The sequence below is a fragment of the Bacillus rossius genome, chromosome 5 (genome assembly GCF_032445375.1).
Source record: "Bacillus rossius redtenbacheri isolate Brsri chromosome 5, Brsri_v3, whole genome shotgun sequence".
In the NCBI taxonomy this organism is placed as follows: domain Eukaryota; kingdom Metazoa; phylum Arthropoda; class Insecta; order Phasmatodea; family Bacillidae; genus Bacillus; species Bacillus rossius.
Genome location: NC_086333.1, coordinates 58813779 through 58830948, shown reverse-complemented (window position 1 = coordinate 58830948; position 17170 = coordinate 58813779).

The following is a 17170-nucleotide window of genomic DNA, read 5'->3' as shown; positions in this document are numbered from 1 at the left end:
AGAGCGGTTATGTTCATTAGGAATACGGTTAGGCTACAGGTGTAGAATATTCAACTCCTAAAACCTTAATTTCTGTGTCTTGGAATACCAGCCTTTAAACACGGGCATACAGAACTTTAAAACGCGCCGATTGCGTTTCCCACAACAAACTTTTTTCTGATAGTTTAATTGGCAAATAGACCTTTCGATGTTGGGTCCGCAAAGGTTATAATGGCACAGCGTGCGCACGTGGTATACACCTGCGACATAAATCTACGGGTACCCAAAATGTGAATCGCGGTGCTCAAGGCGCTGTTATTTGTCTCTAATATATTTTACAATAGAGTTAGAGGGGTGGCATTGAGCGGAAAATGGCTACCAATTTTCGGTACTTATCTGTTACGTTCCCACCTGAAAAAATATATATATCGATACTTCGGCATATCGATATTCCTTCCCATTCAATCATCGCGGTTTTTATAGATAACATTACAATCCGTAGTTCTGAATGTTGTTCTGTGTGTTTTTTTTCCCTATATTTCTGTGTTTTAATTACGTTGCCGATCCTGTGGTGTATACGTACACGTATATATTTGATCTGGATGTTGTAACGCAAGTTAAAGTAAATAGAAACTTTTAAAAAATTACGTGAGTCCCTATTGTGTATCCATCCAAAACGAAGCTTGAATGTTTGACAGTGATTTTTTTTCCCCGCAAATCGGAAGTGCGAAGTGCCGAATTGTTACGTGCGATGTCACGTAACCTTACATATAAAAGGAATTTTCATTGCGTGAATCAAACGTAATAATCTCTTTTATATGTCATTTTTGGATTTGTAAATTAATCCTATACATTATAGATTAATAAAGATTATAAAATCATTGTATTAGTATCGATGCCCATTTATAATTTTTTGGAAAATGTATAAATTTAATTTACAATAATATAATTTACATGGTTAAATATGATTTCAGTGATTTTTTAAAGTTATTTAAATACGGTTTTCTTTTTACACAAAAAATTCTTACCCATATGACATTCATATTCATATTAATATAATGCTTGTTATTTCACTTTTCATAACCTCTTTAATCACTCATATATTGCCATTTTAAAGATTAGTTTTGATGGAAACGGATGTTATTTCCGTTTTCGATAGAAACATTTTTATTTGACCGATTGCATCCAACATTGTTTAGGAATAAAAAATAGTTGTATACAAAATAGTTGATGGAAGCTTAAGTTATCCGACTTGTCAAACAAACGTGGCTGCGCTAATAACTTTTTCGGTGACTTCATAACTCTACAACTTTATTTGGCACAACATACTGGAAGGTGTTGGAAGCGAAAGTTTGCCAGTGTGACAGGGCCTTACGCAAACAATTTACTAACAAGTCGAGAGCGACCGGACAGCACGTCCGTCCCCGGCCTTGCCTCGTTGCCGTTGTGCCCACAAGCAAATACCTGCTCTCACGGTACCTCTCCCGCAAGCAGTGTTGCCACATCGACCTCGAGCCGCAGCACTAGAAAGAGAGAGAGAGAGCGTGTGAGCTTACACCGACTGTTCCTATATGTTTTTTTCTTCATCTCTTCCTTTCGATTCCCTTCATTTTTTTCGTAAAAAACCAATATTTGATAAGGATTTACAAAGCTATTCGACGTTGTACAACAACTTTAATATAATGTGGAGGTCTGATTCATATTCTACTTTTGATGGGAAAAAAAATTAGCTTGTTTGGTAACTGACAAAAATTATATTACGTGAAGCCAAACCAATACAAAGGACGTTAATTAAACTTCAGTCCAAAGCTTTCAAACTCCAACAGAATCTTAAATATTTTAAATTTGTAATTTTATGAAACCTAAAACACGCAACATACAAACATAGTTTGTGGGTTTGTGTGATGAAATTTTTTTCGGCGATTTTTTTTGGAACGAACCTCGTATTGGTTCGAATTGGGGCCACAGGCGGTAATACTTAATCTGCAGATTAATGGACCAGCGGGTCTGAAAGTTCCAAAATCTCCTGGCTCTATGCCAAGGCCCAGAAGTCCCTCCGAACTCACGTTACAACTAGCTAGTGTGTGGACTCGGTGTGTACTATAACCTCAGCGGCAATTTTTTTTTCCTAACCTCATTAACAATAAGTGCGTCTCAGTCAGAAGCCTATACGGGATTTAATCCATGCAAGAAGGGTGGCATACTTCGTTCGTGTGCTATATGGGGATTGGCCACCCATGGCAGCGATTGAAGCCAACACTAACTCCGCTATCTTAAATATACACCCAGGTGATGCCTGCTTAGTCACAGGGTAAAACCTGGGCACATCCAAGCGGGGTTCAATATTGCAAGCATTAAAGCTAATACGCCAAAGATAGTGGACTGGAGTTGACATGACTTGACCACACTACAGTGGCTATGTGCCACACCCACAAGACCTGAGTGAGCATGAGCCAGGAGACGGCACTTCATTCTGAGGCAGGGGCCCAAACTGTGACTATGTGACAGACATGTGCTTCTGGATCTGAGTTCAGAATCCGAACCAGGAAATGAAGAATTTACAGTTAGTGTGTTATTTGTGAATAATACAATGATTTGTTTAAGATAGTACGAAAACTGTCAAGAATAAAAAACGATGTAATCCTAAACTAAGAGAATAAAGTATGTACAGCACAATAAACTGTTCCCTAATAATAAACATTTAAATTATCAGCATACATTGTTGAAATAGATATCTACTGAAACGACACAACAATGAAAAACATTAGTGGTTAATTATAAGTAATAAAAATATATTTTGAGGTGGGGAAGATATTATATAAACTAAGCATTACTATGTAGAGTTTCCGTGTAACTTATAAAAATGTCACTTATTGGTAGTCTACTGATACTTTCACTGGAATGAGTGACATTTACAAATTCTCTACAGATATGTGCACATGAGGATGTTACAACTTGTGGGGCTGTAGACGAAGACAGGCTCTCCATATGATATTCAGCCTCGGAGACAGCAAAACACACCTTACGCTTAACAGCCCTCTGATGGTTTGGTGTAAGTTTTTTTTTTTGCCGTCCACATAGAGTCGAAAAACAGTTTTCAGACCATCAGGAGGTTGAATTAATTCACGTCACAAAGTGTTTATGTCTTGAGCCAGGTTGCCTAAGACATAGCACCAATGCGTGGCTGCATACTGTTTCCAACTTCATTTGATATGTCTTCTGTGTTATCTTCCTCAGAGTAGTGGCATGTATCATCGTTTGTGTGTCTGAGCCTACAATTAATATATGTCTATAGGAATGCTATTTGTTGTGAATATTTCCACGGCTTGCAACGAGCAGCTTTGTTCCCACTTCTAAAATTAGCTTTTAAACGCTTTACACTGCTTCGGTACGGATCCCACAACTTCATTCACATTGTTCTAGCCATATCAACTGAAATAAAAATGTACTACGTAACTTCTAACACATGTAGGTATAATTATAGGCCCGGAAATTTTGCAGTTTTATTGAGCGTCAGGCTTAACATTAAAGTTTTTTGTAGACTCAAGACGTTCTCTAATGTGTATTTGGCTGCTTTTTTTTAAAGTCTAAAATTACACATGGTTATAGTGCTCTTCTGAAAACTATTTATTAGGCACTACTCTCTTATAGTCATCCAGGGCGTGACAAATAATTTTTTATCCAATAATGAAAGTAACACAGAAATAAACTTATGTTACAGTTTTTTTCCAAACTGGCATAAAATAAATCAGCGATATTTCCAGGCCTAAATGTATTAATATCACTAAGAATAAGAATTTGAACCTTAGCTAACAGACTGAAATAATTCTATAAACGGCTCTGTAATAATAAAAAAACAATTATGCCCACCCGATTCACGGCTATTTCAGCCCATATTTTGTTTTTCAGTGTCACAAAAATGTTTTATCATCGGTATCGCACAGTACCTTATTAACACGCACAGCTTCAGTCAGGAGTTCCTCTGCTGATGTTCCTTCCATCTCGTCGCACACGTGTCCCGCCAGCAACTCGAGAACACGCGGAGAGAATGGAGTGGGGGGGGGGGGGGGGACCTGAGTCAGGTTAGTTTCCCCCGAGACCGGCGCCGACCTGAGTCCTGTCGCTCCACTGCAGTCGTGTCGAGACCTGTCTGGTCGCAGAGGCGCCACGCCGTTAGTGGAAGTTCTTACCGGACTCGAGTCGGGGCAAGTCAACTCCAGTCCACTCCCTGTGAGGCACTTATAGCTTTGAGCAGGTAGGTTCAGTACAGGACAAGACGGATGGCCCGGAAGAAAAGATGGTCGGGGCAGAGAAGTTTGAACCATGCTGGGGCCGGGAGCTGGGACCTCGCGGCCCGCAATGTTTATTGGTCGCTTCGATGCGCCCCTGGCGGCGGGCGAAAACATTCCGACGCCCGACACGCTGTCATACAGCGTGTGCTCTTAAATCTATGGAAAGGGGGTTTTGGGCGCATATTAATAATAATACTAATTGTAAGTTTAATAACGTTAATGTGCCATGGGTCTCAACTCCAGAAGAACTATAGCGTCAGGTCGCCTGCCGCCGGTAAAAAGGCTGTCGGCATCTAAAGAAAATATGAAATCTCTCATCGCAACAACAGTGGTTTAGCTGCCAGACGTACTGCCTCCTCACCCCTTCAATACTTTATGAGCTTTATGGTGCAGAACACTTCGGAGAGTGTCACGCCAACACAAACATTCATGATGATTTTAAGACATTAATAGCGCCAATATTTTATGGTGTTAAAAAATGCAAATTTTGTCATTAAAAAAGGGGATATTTTTTATCGTCGTCAAAACTTCATCTAATAAGTGCATATCAAGCACAATTGCATTGATAGACTTCGTGCACATTTAGTGGTATGACACTTAATTTGAGTTCGTTAAACAATACTACTACATAATATTGATGAAAGTAAGCTAAAAAAAAATCTGAAACTAAAACAAACTTAATAATAAAAAAATAGATATACCATTTTAAAAGCCCAAAATCTTTATACTTGTACATTTTCTTGTGATGTTTCTTTATGGGCCTTTACCAAAACTGTATATAATCAGAGAGAGACTGCTTTTATTTACTTCACTTTGAAAACATCGTAAACAGAAACTAATTATTATTTTTTAGTTCTTACATGTATTTAGATTTTTAAATAATAACTTAAAATAAAGTTTTATGAAATTAATTGTATATTTTAATAGCTGTAATAAGGTAACTGAGGTGAAGTTTACCTGCGTTTCGGTGTTAAGGCGGTGTTATTGACTTCCGTTCCGCTGTCTGACGGTGTATTGACTTACATTTCGGAATTTGACGATGTATCGACTTACTTTCACTGTTATTTCGGTTTTATCGCTATTTAACGTATAATCTTGCCTCTATATATACTAACTTGTGGAAGAAATCTCCCCGGATCCAGGACTTTATTGTCACTACACCCCAGTACTGCGAAAGGCAATGGACTGGCCACAGTTAATTCACCTTCGGCCAGTTCACATAATTCACGCTGTGGTCATATCATTACGTGGTCATGACTGGGGTGCAATCCAGCCTCTACGCTCTTTGAATGATTCTTGCAGTGTGGAAATATTGATTTAAAGCAATTTATTTTTGGACATGCTCATATTGTATATCATAGAGAAACCTCAAGAACGAACAAAGAGATATACACAGGCAAAAATCAGCCCCCAGTCACCAGTTTGTGCCTGATGACGGGAGCAGGTGTCAGTTCCCGGAACGTCGCAGAAGTTTTGGTTTTGGAAGCCGAGTGTGTTCGTTTACGCTGTCGTTGTGTTGTCCCAAATATCTTTTTTCTTTTAATCATCTCTGGGTTCTTTTGTTTGTCGTTGTGTTGTCCAAGGTCGTTTTTTGTCTGTATTTGCTGATCTTGTTGCAACTGTCTCGTCGTTGTCAGTCCACTGGCCACTGTGTTCGTGTGTGCAGTGTTGCATTTAGTTTCTGGCATCGGATGCTTTTAACTTGTATCTATTCATCTCTTTGTCCGTTCTTGAGGTTTCTCTATGACATTCAGTGTACACCAGCAATGTTTCATATGAAATATGTTTTCTTTCTCATTTTTGCATAAGGGATTAACTCACAAATTTTGTTACCTGCAAATTAGAGACTGAGTTAATTTACGTCATACACATTTTGCGCTTTTTAAGCCTCGGTAGGTGGAATAATTTGTTGTGGAAACAGCATTATTCCCTTCATCCAAGATAATCCAATCTAATTAAGAGGAATACACATTTCATTTCTGCTTATTTCTATTAATAATCTTGTAAAATATATCATAGTACTCAATCAATAGTTATAATTAAAAATATATTAATTAACATCAATCGATTTTTTACTACATTTAATTAAATTTAATTTTCTTCTAAATTAATTTCACATAAGAACATTTTAATTTTTTAATATAATCTCTTAACATTACAAATAGGTTTTGTACAAATGCGAATATATGTCTTTTTAAAATTAACATTAGGATTTTATAATTTTTATAATATACTAGGGTGCTTAATAAGGTTGCTTTCTGTTTTCCAAGACAATTTTTATAAGTATATCAACCTTTTTATTACGGTTTATATGAAAATTTTCATTAACAAGGTATTTATCAATATTTTTAGGCAATTAAATGCTGATAAAGTAGATTAAAATAAATACATACTTTGAATTAAAAGCTCCAATCGGGCGACTTGCTTACAAAATTAAAGGTTTACTAAATGCTGTGATGTTCGATCCTTTGGTCGCAAACCGCTATCTCCAACTTAAAAGGTGATGATCGTTATCGAAATATGCAAAATTGATTTCAGAAATTTTTATGTCATAATTTTTTTTATTTTATTGTGCAATTTTGCCTGTAATGCAACATGAAAATATTTTGAAATATTATAAAATAACGTCCGTCAATACTAGATGGAAATGAAATCTGAGAGAAACTATTTTAAGCAGCCAAATCCTATTTCAGGTATTACATAAAAATTTTAATCTAAAAAGGTCAAATGTCGAAAATGAACTAAAAATAAAATTTTCATGGCCTGAAAACTGTTTTGAGTCAAGGTGGTCGCTTTCGTTTTCTTTGTTTCTCTCTTTAAGATATTTCAAAATAATCTCCGCCACACACATCGCAGCGCATCGCTGCTGTGGCGAGTCTGTCGCCGACCCAGTTGTTGCGATCAAGAATGCCGGCTCTCTTTTTTTATTCCTTCTTTCACGCCGTGGTAATTAGCAGATGGCATCTAGCTCCAGGGGAGCTAATGAAGGCCGAAACGGCGCACTGGCCGCGGGATTATCTCCTCGGTGGACGAAAACCACGATCCCGGAAACCTCTCTCCCCCCCCCCTTTTTTTTTCCCCGGCGCCAATCCTCTCATTCCCTCGTAAGCCCGCCGCCGAGAGATCTCGCCTTTGAGACGCGCCGGCGCTGAAACATTAATGGCGCCCCGGGGGGCTTTGTGCCCCGAGGGGTGTTGGGGATGATGTTGTTCCCCAGCGATACGTGGGGAGACTTTTATTGAGCCCCCACTTCCACCCGGGTGCACGCACATCGAGCACAGCTGCAGAACAATAAACACGCCGCATGAAAAACCGCTCAAGACATCTGGGTAGAGCCTGCTTACGAAAACCATTTAATATCACGCTGAGGGCGTTTGAACAACCCTGTTCCCGTATTTCGTAAAAAAAAAAAAGTGCATTTTTAGAAGGGTGAACAATGCTAAAAATGCATGTTTTCAAAAAAAAAATTTGTAAGATATGAAACACCCGGTACAGACGCTACGCAGATTATATCCGCCCCTCCCAGAAATTAAATTCTGCATTACAACATCATTCCGTGACACCACCTCGCCCTCTGGGCCATGTGTTTTGTGCTTTGTAACCATTTGCTGACCAGAAAAAGTTTATACCTGCCAGTTGTGACCTAGAAGTAGTTGAATTCCCAGGGACCCTGCAGTTATATACAGATAGGAGTCTATAACTCATCTTCATAACCTAAACTTTACCTGAGCTCAGCTACATCCTTATTGTTCAACTTGATATCGCCAAGAAATTCCAATTTCTTTCGACTCACTGAAGGTATTTTAGTAATATTATTCCAACATTCCACAAACTGCAAATTTTGCCAAAAGGAATCCGTCATACTAATTTACTTGTCATGAAGCAAGTACAGTCGTATGTTTAAATTCATGTACAGGCGGCATCGCCATCGGTTGCTGCACATCTGTTTTGCTACTAGAGGTTGTATGCATACGAGCCTCCAAACTAAACTGAGAAGACGATATGTCCGCATGAAGTTCCACAGTAGACATTTTCTGCATGTGTTCTGAAACTGTCGATACGTGTAAACCAAAAATTACACTCATCATGCGAGAGTGATTCTTCAGACATTTACTCTTTTCGTGTATTCGTTGCATCATGAACAAATGCAAACGACATTTTAGTAGGTGCAAGGATGTCTAGCCGATGAACCTGTTGAGGTTACTGCTGTTGTACCAATTTCCGTCGTACGCTCGTTGCAACACTGTTGTGCCGAAAGCTTTGTTGGGTGATATAACATTTTATAAAAATTAACCAAAAAATAGGTTACTCATATATTTTCTAGTGATAATTTACATGTACAAACACATATTCAGCTACATAAAAATCTGCAAATGAATTTATACTGACTAATAGCTGTTCTGCAGAAGTTTATACGAAGTCGCATTGAAAGCCATTTTTGTAGAATACTACCCCCAATAAGAATAATCTCAAAAATAGAAGGAGACAAATATTCGACCGTGTGACAGGGTCTTTAGCAACATCGACCATCCCGAGATCCCGGGATGGGATAAACCATAGAACAAGGAAGAAGATACATAAGTGCTATTCTTACAGTGGAACTGAAACCACGTTTAGCACGACATTTGACGCTATCTTTTGAGCTGGTTCATAACTACCAGCAAAAAAAAAAAAAAAAAAAAAAAAACTCGGGTAGGAGGTTTAAATCTTAAGTGTTAGGTTTTTCAATGTTAATTTAACTACTTCATGACTAATTACCTAATACTGGCGAGTCATAAAAAACATAAAAGCATGTTATAGGAGACGCATTATTTCTAGTTTTCTACACCACAAGATAGGTGGCTACCAAAATAACCAGAATTAATTTTTACTGGTTTGTTTGCCTGATATGTTACGCATTACTTCTCGCAATCAGTATAGCTTTGTTATTATCAAAGCTGATATTTAGCGGATGAGTTCCAAACTATTAAAAATAACCTAGGTCTCAGTCTCGGCAGTTAGAGTTTCTCCCCCATGAAATAAACAACTGCCTGCTTACAGCTAGCTCATGCAGCCCGTGAGGGGCGCGCATGCGCGGGAATCCGCGGCACTTTTGAAATAAGTTGTGCCGTGCCCGGGAAACAATTCTGAGAAAGAGAGCAGTCGCACTACCGCCATTGTGCTTTTATCACGTGAACGAGAAAGGATTAAAACTGACGATTTATACTTAACTCGTAGTTGAAACTCATCAAAATATTCTAATGAAAGTAGGAAATTTGAAGGTTGGCGCCATGTTTGCGGGACACCAAAAAAAGAAAAGGGTTTGTAGATTACTGTACCTGTGTTTAACGACGAACAATATTTTAACTCATTCTTATTTATCATGATGCGTGGTCAAACGTGATTGATGCAAATTTTTTTGGATGTTGCGATAGGGCGATGGGTGAGGTGGTTATTGGCTGAGGTCGGTGAGAGGTGTCGTCCCGCTCTTGACTGGGCCAATGAGAATGTGGTCACCATACTGCTGCACCCTCGCAATTTGCCATATGACTCTTAGAAAAAGCTACAGTGTTTTGTGAAATACCTTGACATGAAATGATATCGCGAAATACAGGTGTCCCTAGGTATAAGGTGCACATCTAGTGTATTGTAGTGTACTTATTTGTTCAGTTTTACCGTTCAAGTCACGCAAGGGAGTTTGAAGTATCTCTTCTAGCGCTTGGCAGCACGTGTCAATTTCTTATCTACACTGTAATCATTTTGTGAACGCAACAGTCATACCCACGTAAAAATAAAACATATATTTATAAATTCGTACATTTACATGAAAACAACCGTGTCACTATTAAAAAAAAGTGGTCGCAGAAATACTGGGTTCGGATTCTTGCCCGGGCGTTCATGCTTTGTACAGTCCCAGTAACTCCAATATTTCAAGTTCCTTGAACAGCTTTCCAGTATTCACTGCGCACACTAATAAGCATAATAAAACTAAATAAAGTCCTATTGTTGAATGTTCGATTACTTTTTCCGTCGTATAAAAATTTTATGCTTTAATTAAACACAAATTAAAACATAAAATTATGCGCCAGTTTTCGTAATAAGTACTAGGTATTATCCCGTAAAAACGTTCCTCATACATGCTGTAATACCAATACATATGTGCTGTACAAAGCTATAATATCTTTTTTTGTACTATTACGAACTATTTATTGGCAAATGGTTTCTGCAGGAATCTTTTGTAAGAGTACAGTTTCATGTTTGGAGGGTGGAGTTTAACACAGATGTAGGAAGGAGGGGGGTGTTGTCAGATGCGCTCCCCCCAGATTACCACCCCCCTCCCCCGCTTTGGTCCACAGCGAGACTCACTGAATTATTCACGACGGAGGGCCATCAGGGCTCGCCAGGGCGGGCGCGCACTCAACTCGCGGGTGGTGGTGCCGCTCAGCACTCCCGGAATAAACATGGTATCACTCCCCCTCCCCCTCCCCCCCAGCAAACCACTGGTTCCCCCTGGAGCAGGAGGACAATGGGGTGGCTGCAGCGAATGGAGACTTTATTTTTTCCTTTCTGTGTCGTCTCCAACCTCTTATCCCCCTTTCTGAAAAAAAAAATCTCACGTCAGTTACGCACAAAAAGGTTTCAATAAAAAAAAATCACAAAAATTAAGTTAATATTGAACAAACTGTTTATTCTGAACGTTTGATGTTGTAGTATCATAAGTCCCTGCAATATTTTTTTTTTGTTTTGTTTAATCTCCAAAATGTTTGAATGTCTGGGGCTTGAACTGATTCGTACACTGTAAAAACATTTTTTTGTACTTTTTTACAAGCATAGTCTTTGGAAACTCTGTTGCCAACGATATCACGTGTAAAATTGCAAGGTATGCTTTGTAGCGTTTGTATTTTGTCATTTTATAAAGCTCCATTGATATCGTTGGAAAAAAGAGGATTTTTCCTCGCCTAAAATTGATTGGACAACGTCGAACTGTGCGATTTTTTTATCACGAGATTGCCTCCGTGTGGGTGGAGTGCTGCCTGCTTCCACGAGTTTTATAGGTGCCGCTGAAAAATTGAATAAGTTGTAGGCAAAGAAAAGTGCTTCTCAGTTGTAACATAAGAGATGTGTGTTTATTCATTAGATCACAAATCTTAATATAACTACGTAAATCACGTATCCCTTACAACGGAAAGAAAGAATGTTGTTTTCAATAAGAGGAAGCCACCCATATTAATTATACATTTTTGTGAAGGGTAGAGGATATACTAAAAATGTTTTATTAATACGCAAAAAAAAAAAATATTAGGACAAAAACTTTATGTTTGGAAGTAATTCAATTTTAAAACGTTTTATATGCTTTCTGTAAATGAAATTTTTAAAACTGATGTTCAAGTTATTATATCACTCTTAATAAGTGAGTTTGTAAGTGGCTCAAATAAAATTCTCTAATCCCCAATGTAAATCACGCCCTGTAATAATTTGGGTGAAATTCGGGAGATAATTTTATATTTACAAATAAAAATATAGTCTCAAAAACTGTATTAAATATTTCAAATGTTAAATTAAAAAAGTTATTTTAGGAGTCAAATTTATAATCAGGTAATTGAAGAAGTTATTTTTGTGTTTTATCAGCAGACACATTAAAGGATTCGATGGATTTATTCAGTGGCGAACAAAAGGGGAAGTGGGACATATTCCCTTCCCAAATTTATGAAAAAATTTGCAAAATATTAGTGAAAACAAATGGTAACCGTGTGAGAAGCCGCGTCGTCCACGGCTAATACTTTAGGCCAATATGCCAGTGTGTCAGTGTCAATGATAATGTAAGTTTTATTTAAATACACATGTTAAATTTTTAATTTTCAAAATTCTTTTGAAATTTTTAATATCTTAGCTCTCGGTATACGGCATTTGGTAGGAGAAATTTCGTGAATGTAACTGAAGTCACATGCAACGGAAATGTATAACCACGGTGCAGCCATCTGTGGAGGATGGCCAAAGATAAACTTTATAGTATTAACTGTTTATTAATTCAAATAATATGGACAGTATTTTAATAAAATTTGTTTGTCGAAAATCAGGTCCAAAACCAGGGTTTAGTGTTTTTGAAGTCTTTTTCGCTTCTATCGGAGCTGTTTTATTATACAGCATAGAATTTCGGCCTGAAAATGGAATGTTTCAATAGTCGACGTATCTTCTCCGGCAGAGAATTATAGTGGCGGGTGCAGAAGCTACGGGTGATTCGCGCCAAGAAATGTAGTTGAAAACACATTTTACGTAAATTTAACACGCTCGTATTATTTTAATGAATTATACGTTAATTTTCGTGTCCGTGAGTTTCGTATTAGAAGTGTGTTTGCAACGTGAGAACACATGAATCTGCTCGTTAGATGGTCAAGGTTAGATGTTACTCATCTCTGGCAAGTAATGAAATACTCGCTTAGAATTTTTTTTAAATTGTCCCCTCCCCGAGACCAACTACTGAATCCGCCACTGGGTTCATTGTTCCTGAAGCCGACGTGGAGAGACGCCACAAGGTGAAACCACCAGGGTCGCCTGACGACGCGTGTCTATTTCCGGCTCCGGAGCTCCTGTCACGTGTGGTCCGATATTCGGTTGGGGTGGGTTGGTAGTGTTGTTGCTTGGTTGGGGGGTGGGGGGAGCGGCTGTATTAAGGAGTCGACTGGAGAAGAGGACCTGCCTATCGATCCTCTCGAACGGCCACGCGTGCGTTAGGGAGAGAGAGAGAGATAGAGAAGGAGGTATCGATCCCACTGGAGTACGAGGTCACTTCGCTCCAGTGATTAACTCTCCCTGTGTGGATCTCCCTACCCCTGGCGCTTCTTACAAACACATCTCTCTCTTTGACGCGTCATTATCACGGCGTTGTCGCCGAAAAGGGTCTCTGTTGTCACGGGCCGTCACAGAATTACACCATGTATGTTTCAACAATTTTCATCCCATAACAATTTCTAGGCCTTGGCTGAGCGCGCAGGCTCTGAAAGCGCGGGGGTGCTAATAGCCCAGGAAACAAAGGTTTCAACCTGTGAAAAATTTGTCCAAAGCTGAATTTTTGCACAGTGGTAGAGTTGACTATGCTTAATAACATACCGAAAGTTTACCGCTGTAGACCTTGTGCGTATCACTGAAAATTTGCAGTTAAGTCCTAGATGACAGCGACTTGCAGCAGTTCATTAAAATGCTTCCCATTTTCGCACTTTTTACCGTAGACTCTCAATAGCTATATGAAAATTATCTTAAAGCACTACTACTCACATTTATAATGAATAAAGTTCTAAAAGTTAATATTAAAGGTAAGAAAAAAAATGTTAAATTAATGAAATAAGTTTTTTTACATCAGTCAAGGCAATAAAAAGACAATTCACTTAAACATAAAGGATCTTACGCAAATATTTCTTTAACAAAAGTTGTTGTATAGTTCTTAAGCTTTCCAGGGACATATCTCTCAAAAGTCTAGCTTAATTTATAGGATCACTAGAGACTCCCGAGCTTATCAATGTCGTCTACGCACTGCGACAGAGCCACAGCCGCAAGCGCTGTGGCCACTCTCACTCCCACGAAATCGAAGATTTTTAATCTTTGTAAAATTTGTTCCTAACTTAAATTTAAAACAGTGGTAATATTCAAGTTTTCTAGCAACATTTGAAATGTTTACCTCCGCAGAACCTTGCGCGGAACACCGAAAACGAGAAGTTAAGTCCTAAATAATACTTTATTGACCACTCAACAATATGGCACTATAACGTAATTACTGTAGTATACTTTCAGAATAGCAAACCAAAACTTACTCAAAACATTATTCTCAATGATTAAATATAAAAATCTTTCACTACGTTTGACTAAATATTATATTTAGTCAATAATATTAGAAGAGAGGTGTTCTGAAAAAAAGGGCACAAATGAAAATACGTATTACAAAAACACGTAGAGCCTGATGTGAAAACATTAAATAAAAGTAGTTGCAAAGTTCTTAAACTTTGAATTAGTTTATTTGTTGAGAGCTTGGTACAATGTGTCTGACAGCTAAAGCGATCCGAGCCGCGTAGTGTATACTACTGCGAGGTTGTCGAAGTAGGCTCGGGTCGGGACGAATTTCGCCGTAAAGAAACAAAGGTTTTTAATACATGGAAAATTATCCCAAAGAAAAAACTTAGTACAATTGCAGAATAAACGTTTCTTAGAAACATATCAAAAGTTTACCGATGCAAACCTTGTGCGTCACACCAAAAACGAGCAGTTAAGCCCAAAATGTCAATTTTTTGCAACGATCCACAATAATGGATATTGCAAATGCAGTTTATGGAGTAGACTGACAGTATGGAACCCAAAATAATCTAGAAACATTGACCTATCTGAGGATAGTGATAAAAAGTACAAAGTTTAAACATCTTTCTATAAAATAGACAATTTAAATCATTAAAGTTAACGAATTCACTTTCATTCAATTTTTAGGAGATATAAATACATTTTACATAAACTTAAAGAGCCCAACATGGAAATCGCTTGGAGTAAACGTTGTTGCATATTTATTCATCTGTAAATTGGTATATTTTTTAAGTGTCTCATACAATTAGTCTGACCGCTGAAGCGATCCGAGCCGCGTAGTGTATAGGCTACTACTGCGATGTTGTCGAAGTAGGCTCGGGTCGGGACGAATTTCGCTGTAAAGAAACAAAGGTTTTTAATACATGGAAAGTTATCCCAAAGAAGAAACTTTGTACAGTTGTAGAAAGAATATTTCTTAGTAACATATCAAAAGTTTACCGTGGCAAACCTTGTGCGTCACGCAAAAAACGAGCAGTTAAGCCCAAAATGTCAATTTTTTGCAACGATCCACAATAATGGATATTGCAAATGCAGTTTATGGAGTAGACTGACAGTATGGAACCCAAAATAATCTAGAAACATTGCCCTATCTGAGGATAGTGATAAAAAGTACAAAGTTTAAACATCTTTCTATAAAATAGACAATTTAAATCATTAAAGTTAACGAATTCACTTTCATTCAATTTTTAGGAAATATAAATACATTTTACATAATCTTAAAGAGCCCAAAATGGAAATCGCTTAGAGTAAACGTTGTTGCATATTTATTCATCTTTAAATTGGTATATTCTTTAAGTGTCTCATACAATTAGTCTGACCGCTGAAGCGATCCGAGCCGCGTAGTGTATACTACTGCGATGTTGTCGAAGTAGGCTCGGGTCGGGACGAATTTCGCTGTAAAGAAACAAAGGTTTTTAATACATGGAAAATTATCCCAAAGAAGAAACTTTGTACAGTTGTAGAGTGAACGGTTCTTAGTAACATATCAAAAGTTTACCGATGCAAACCTTGTGCGTCACGCCAAAAACGAGCAGTTAAGCCCAAAATGTCAATTTTTTGCAACGATCCACAATAATGGATATTGCAAATGCAGTTTATGGAGTAGACTGACAGTATGGAACCCAAAATAATTTAGAAACATTTTCCTATCTGAGGATGGTAACAAAAAGTACACAGTTTTAACATCTTTATATAAAATAGACAATTTAAATCATTAAAGTTGAGAAATTCATTTTCATTTAATTTTTAGGAAATATAAATACATTTTACATAATCTTAAAGAGTCCAAAATGGAAATCGCTTAGAGTAAACGTTGTTGCATATTTATTCATCTTTAAATTGGTATATTTTTTAAGTGTCTCATACAATTAGTCTGACCGCTGAAGCGATCCGAGCCGCGTAGTGTATACTACTGCGATGTTGTCGAAGTAGGCTCGGGTCGGGACGAATTTCACTGTAAACAAACAAAGGTTTTTAATAAATGGAAAATTATCCCAAAGAAGAAACTTTGTACAGTTGTAGAGTGAACGGTTCTTAGTAACATATCAAAAGTTTACCGATGCAAACTTTGTGCGTCACGCCAAAAACGAGCAGTTAAGCCCAAAATGTCAATTTTTTGCAACGATCCACAATAATGGATATTGCAAATGCAGTTTATGGAGTAGACTGACAGTATGGAACCCAAAATAATTTAGAAACATTGTCCTATCTGAGGATAGTAATAAATAGTACACAGTTTTAACATCTTTATATAAAATAGACAATTTAAATCATTAAAGTTGAGAAATTCATTTTCATTCAATTTTACGGAAAAGTTAATACATCTTACATAAATATAAAGAGCCCTACGTGAAAATCGCTTTTAATAAACGTTGTTGCATATTTATTCTTCTTTAAATGGGTATATTTGTTAAGGGTCTCATACAATTTGTTTGACCCCTGACGCTATCCGAGCCGTGTAGTGTGTACTACTGTGAGGTTGCCGAAGTCGGCTTGGGGTCGGGACGAATTTCGCTGTTAAGAAACATGGAAAATTATCCCAAAGCAGAAACTTTGTACAGTTGTAGAATAAACGTTTCTTAGTAACATGTCAAATGTTTACCGATGATCCCTTGTGATCACACCAATAACGAGCAGTTAAGTCCAAAATTATAATTTCCCAAACGATCCACAAAATTGTGTTTCGTAAATAATTTAATAACTCTATAAATACTTTTTTTAAGTAGGCTCCCAGTATACAGCAAACTTGGTTTGTCCTCAAACGCCATACTACTACGGTAATAGGAATATGAAATCACTACAGACAAGATTTTGTTCCGTTTACTATGGTGAAACCAGAGCTAACCGAGAAATGACCGCACGTCCCGGAAAGTTGTGATATTTGACGATATTGCGCGAGTAGCACACCCGTACGTGACTACAGAGAATGGATAGTTTCCTTAACCGTTAGGATTTCTGGTACGAACACCCTCTCACAGGTAGGGTCATAAAATACGGTCAAATTCTTGCAAAAACATCCACAACCGCTCTTTGCCACTAGCAATTCAACGACGTCGGTTAGGCGCAGCACTCAAATA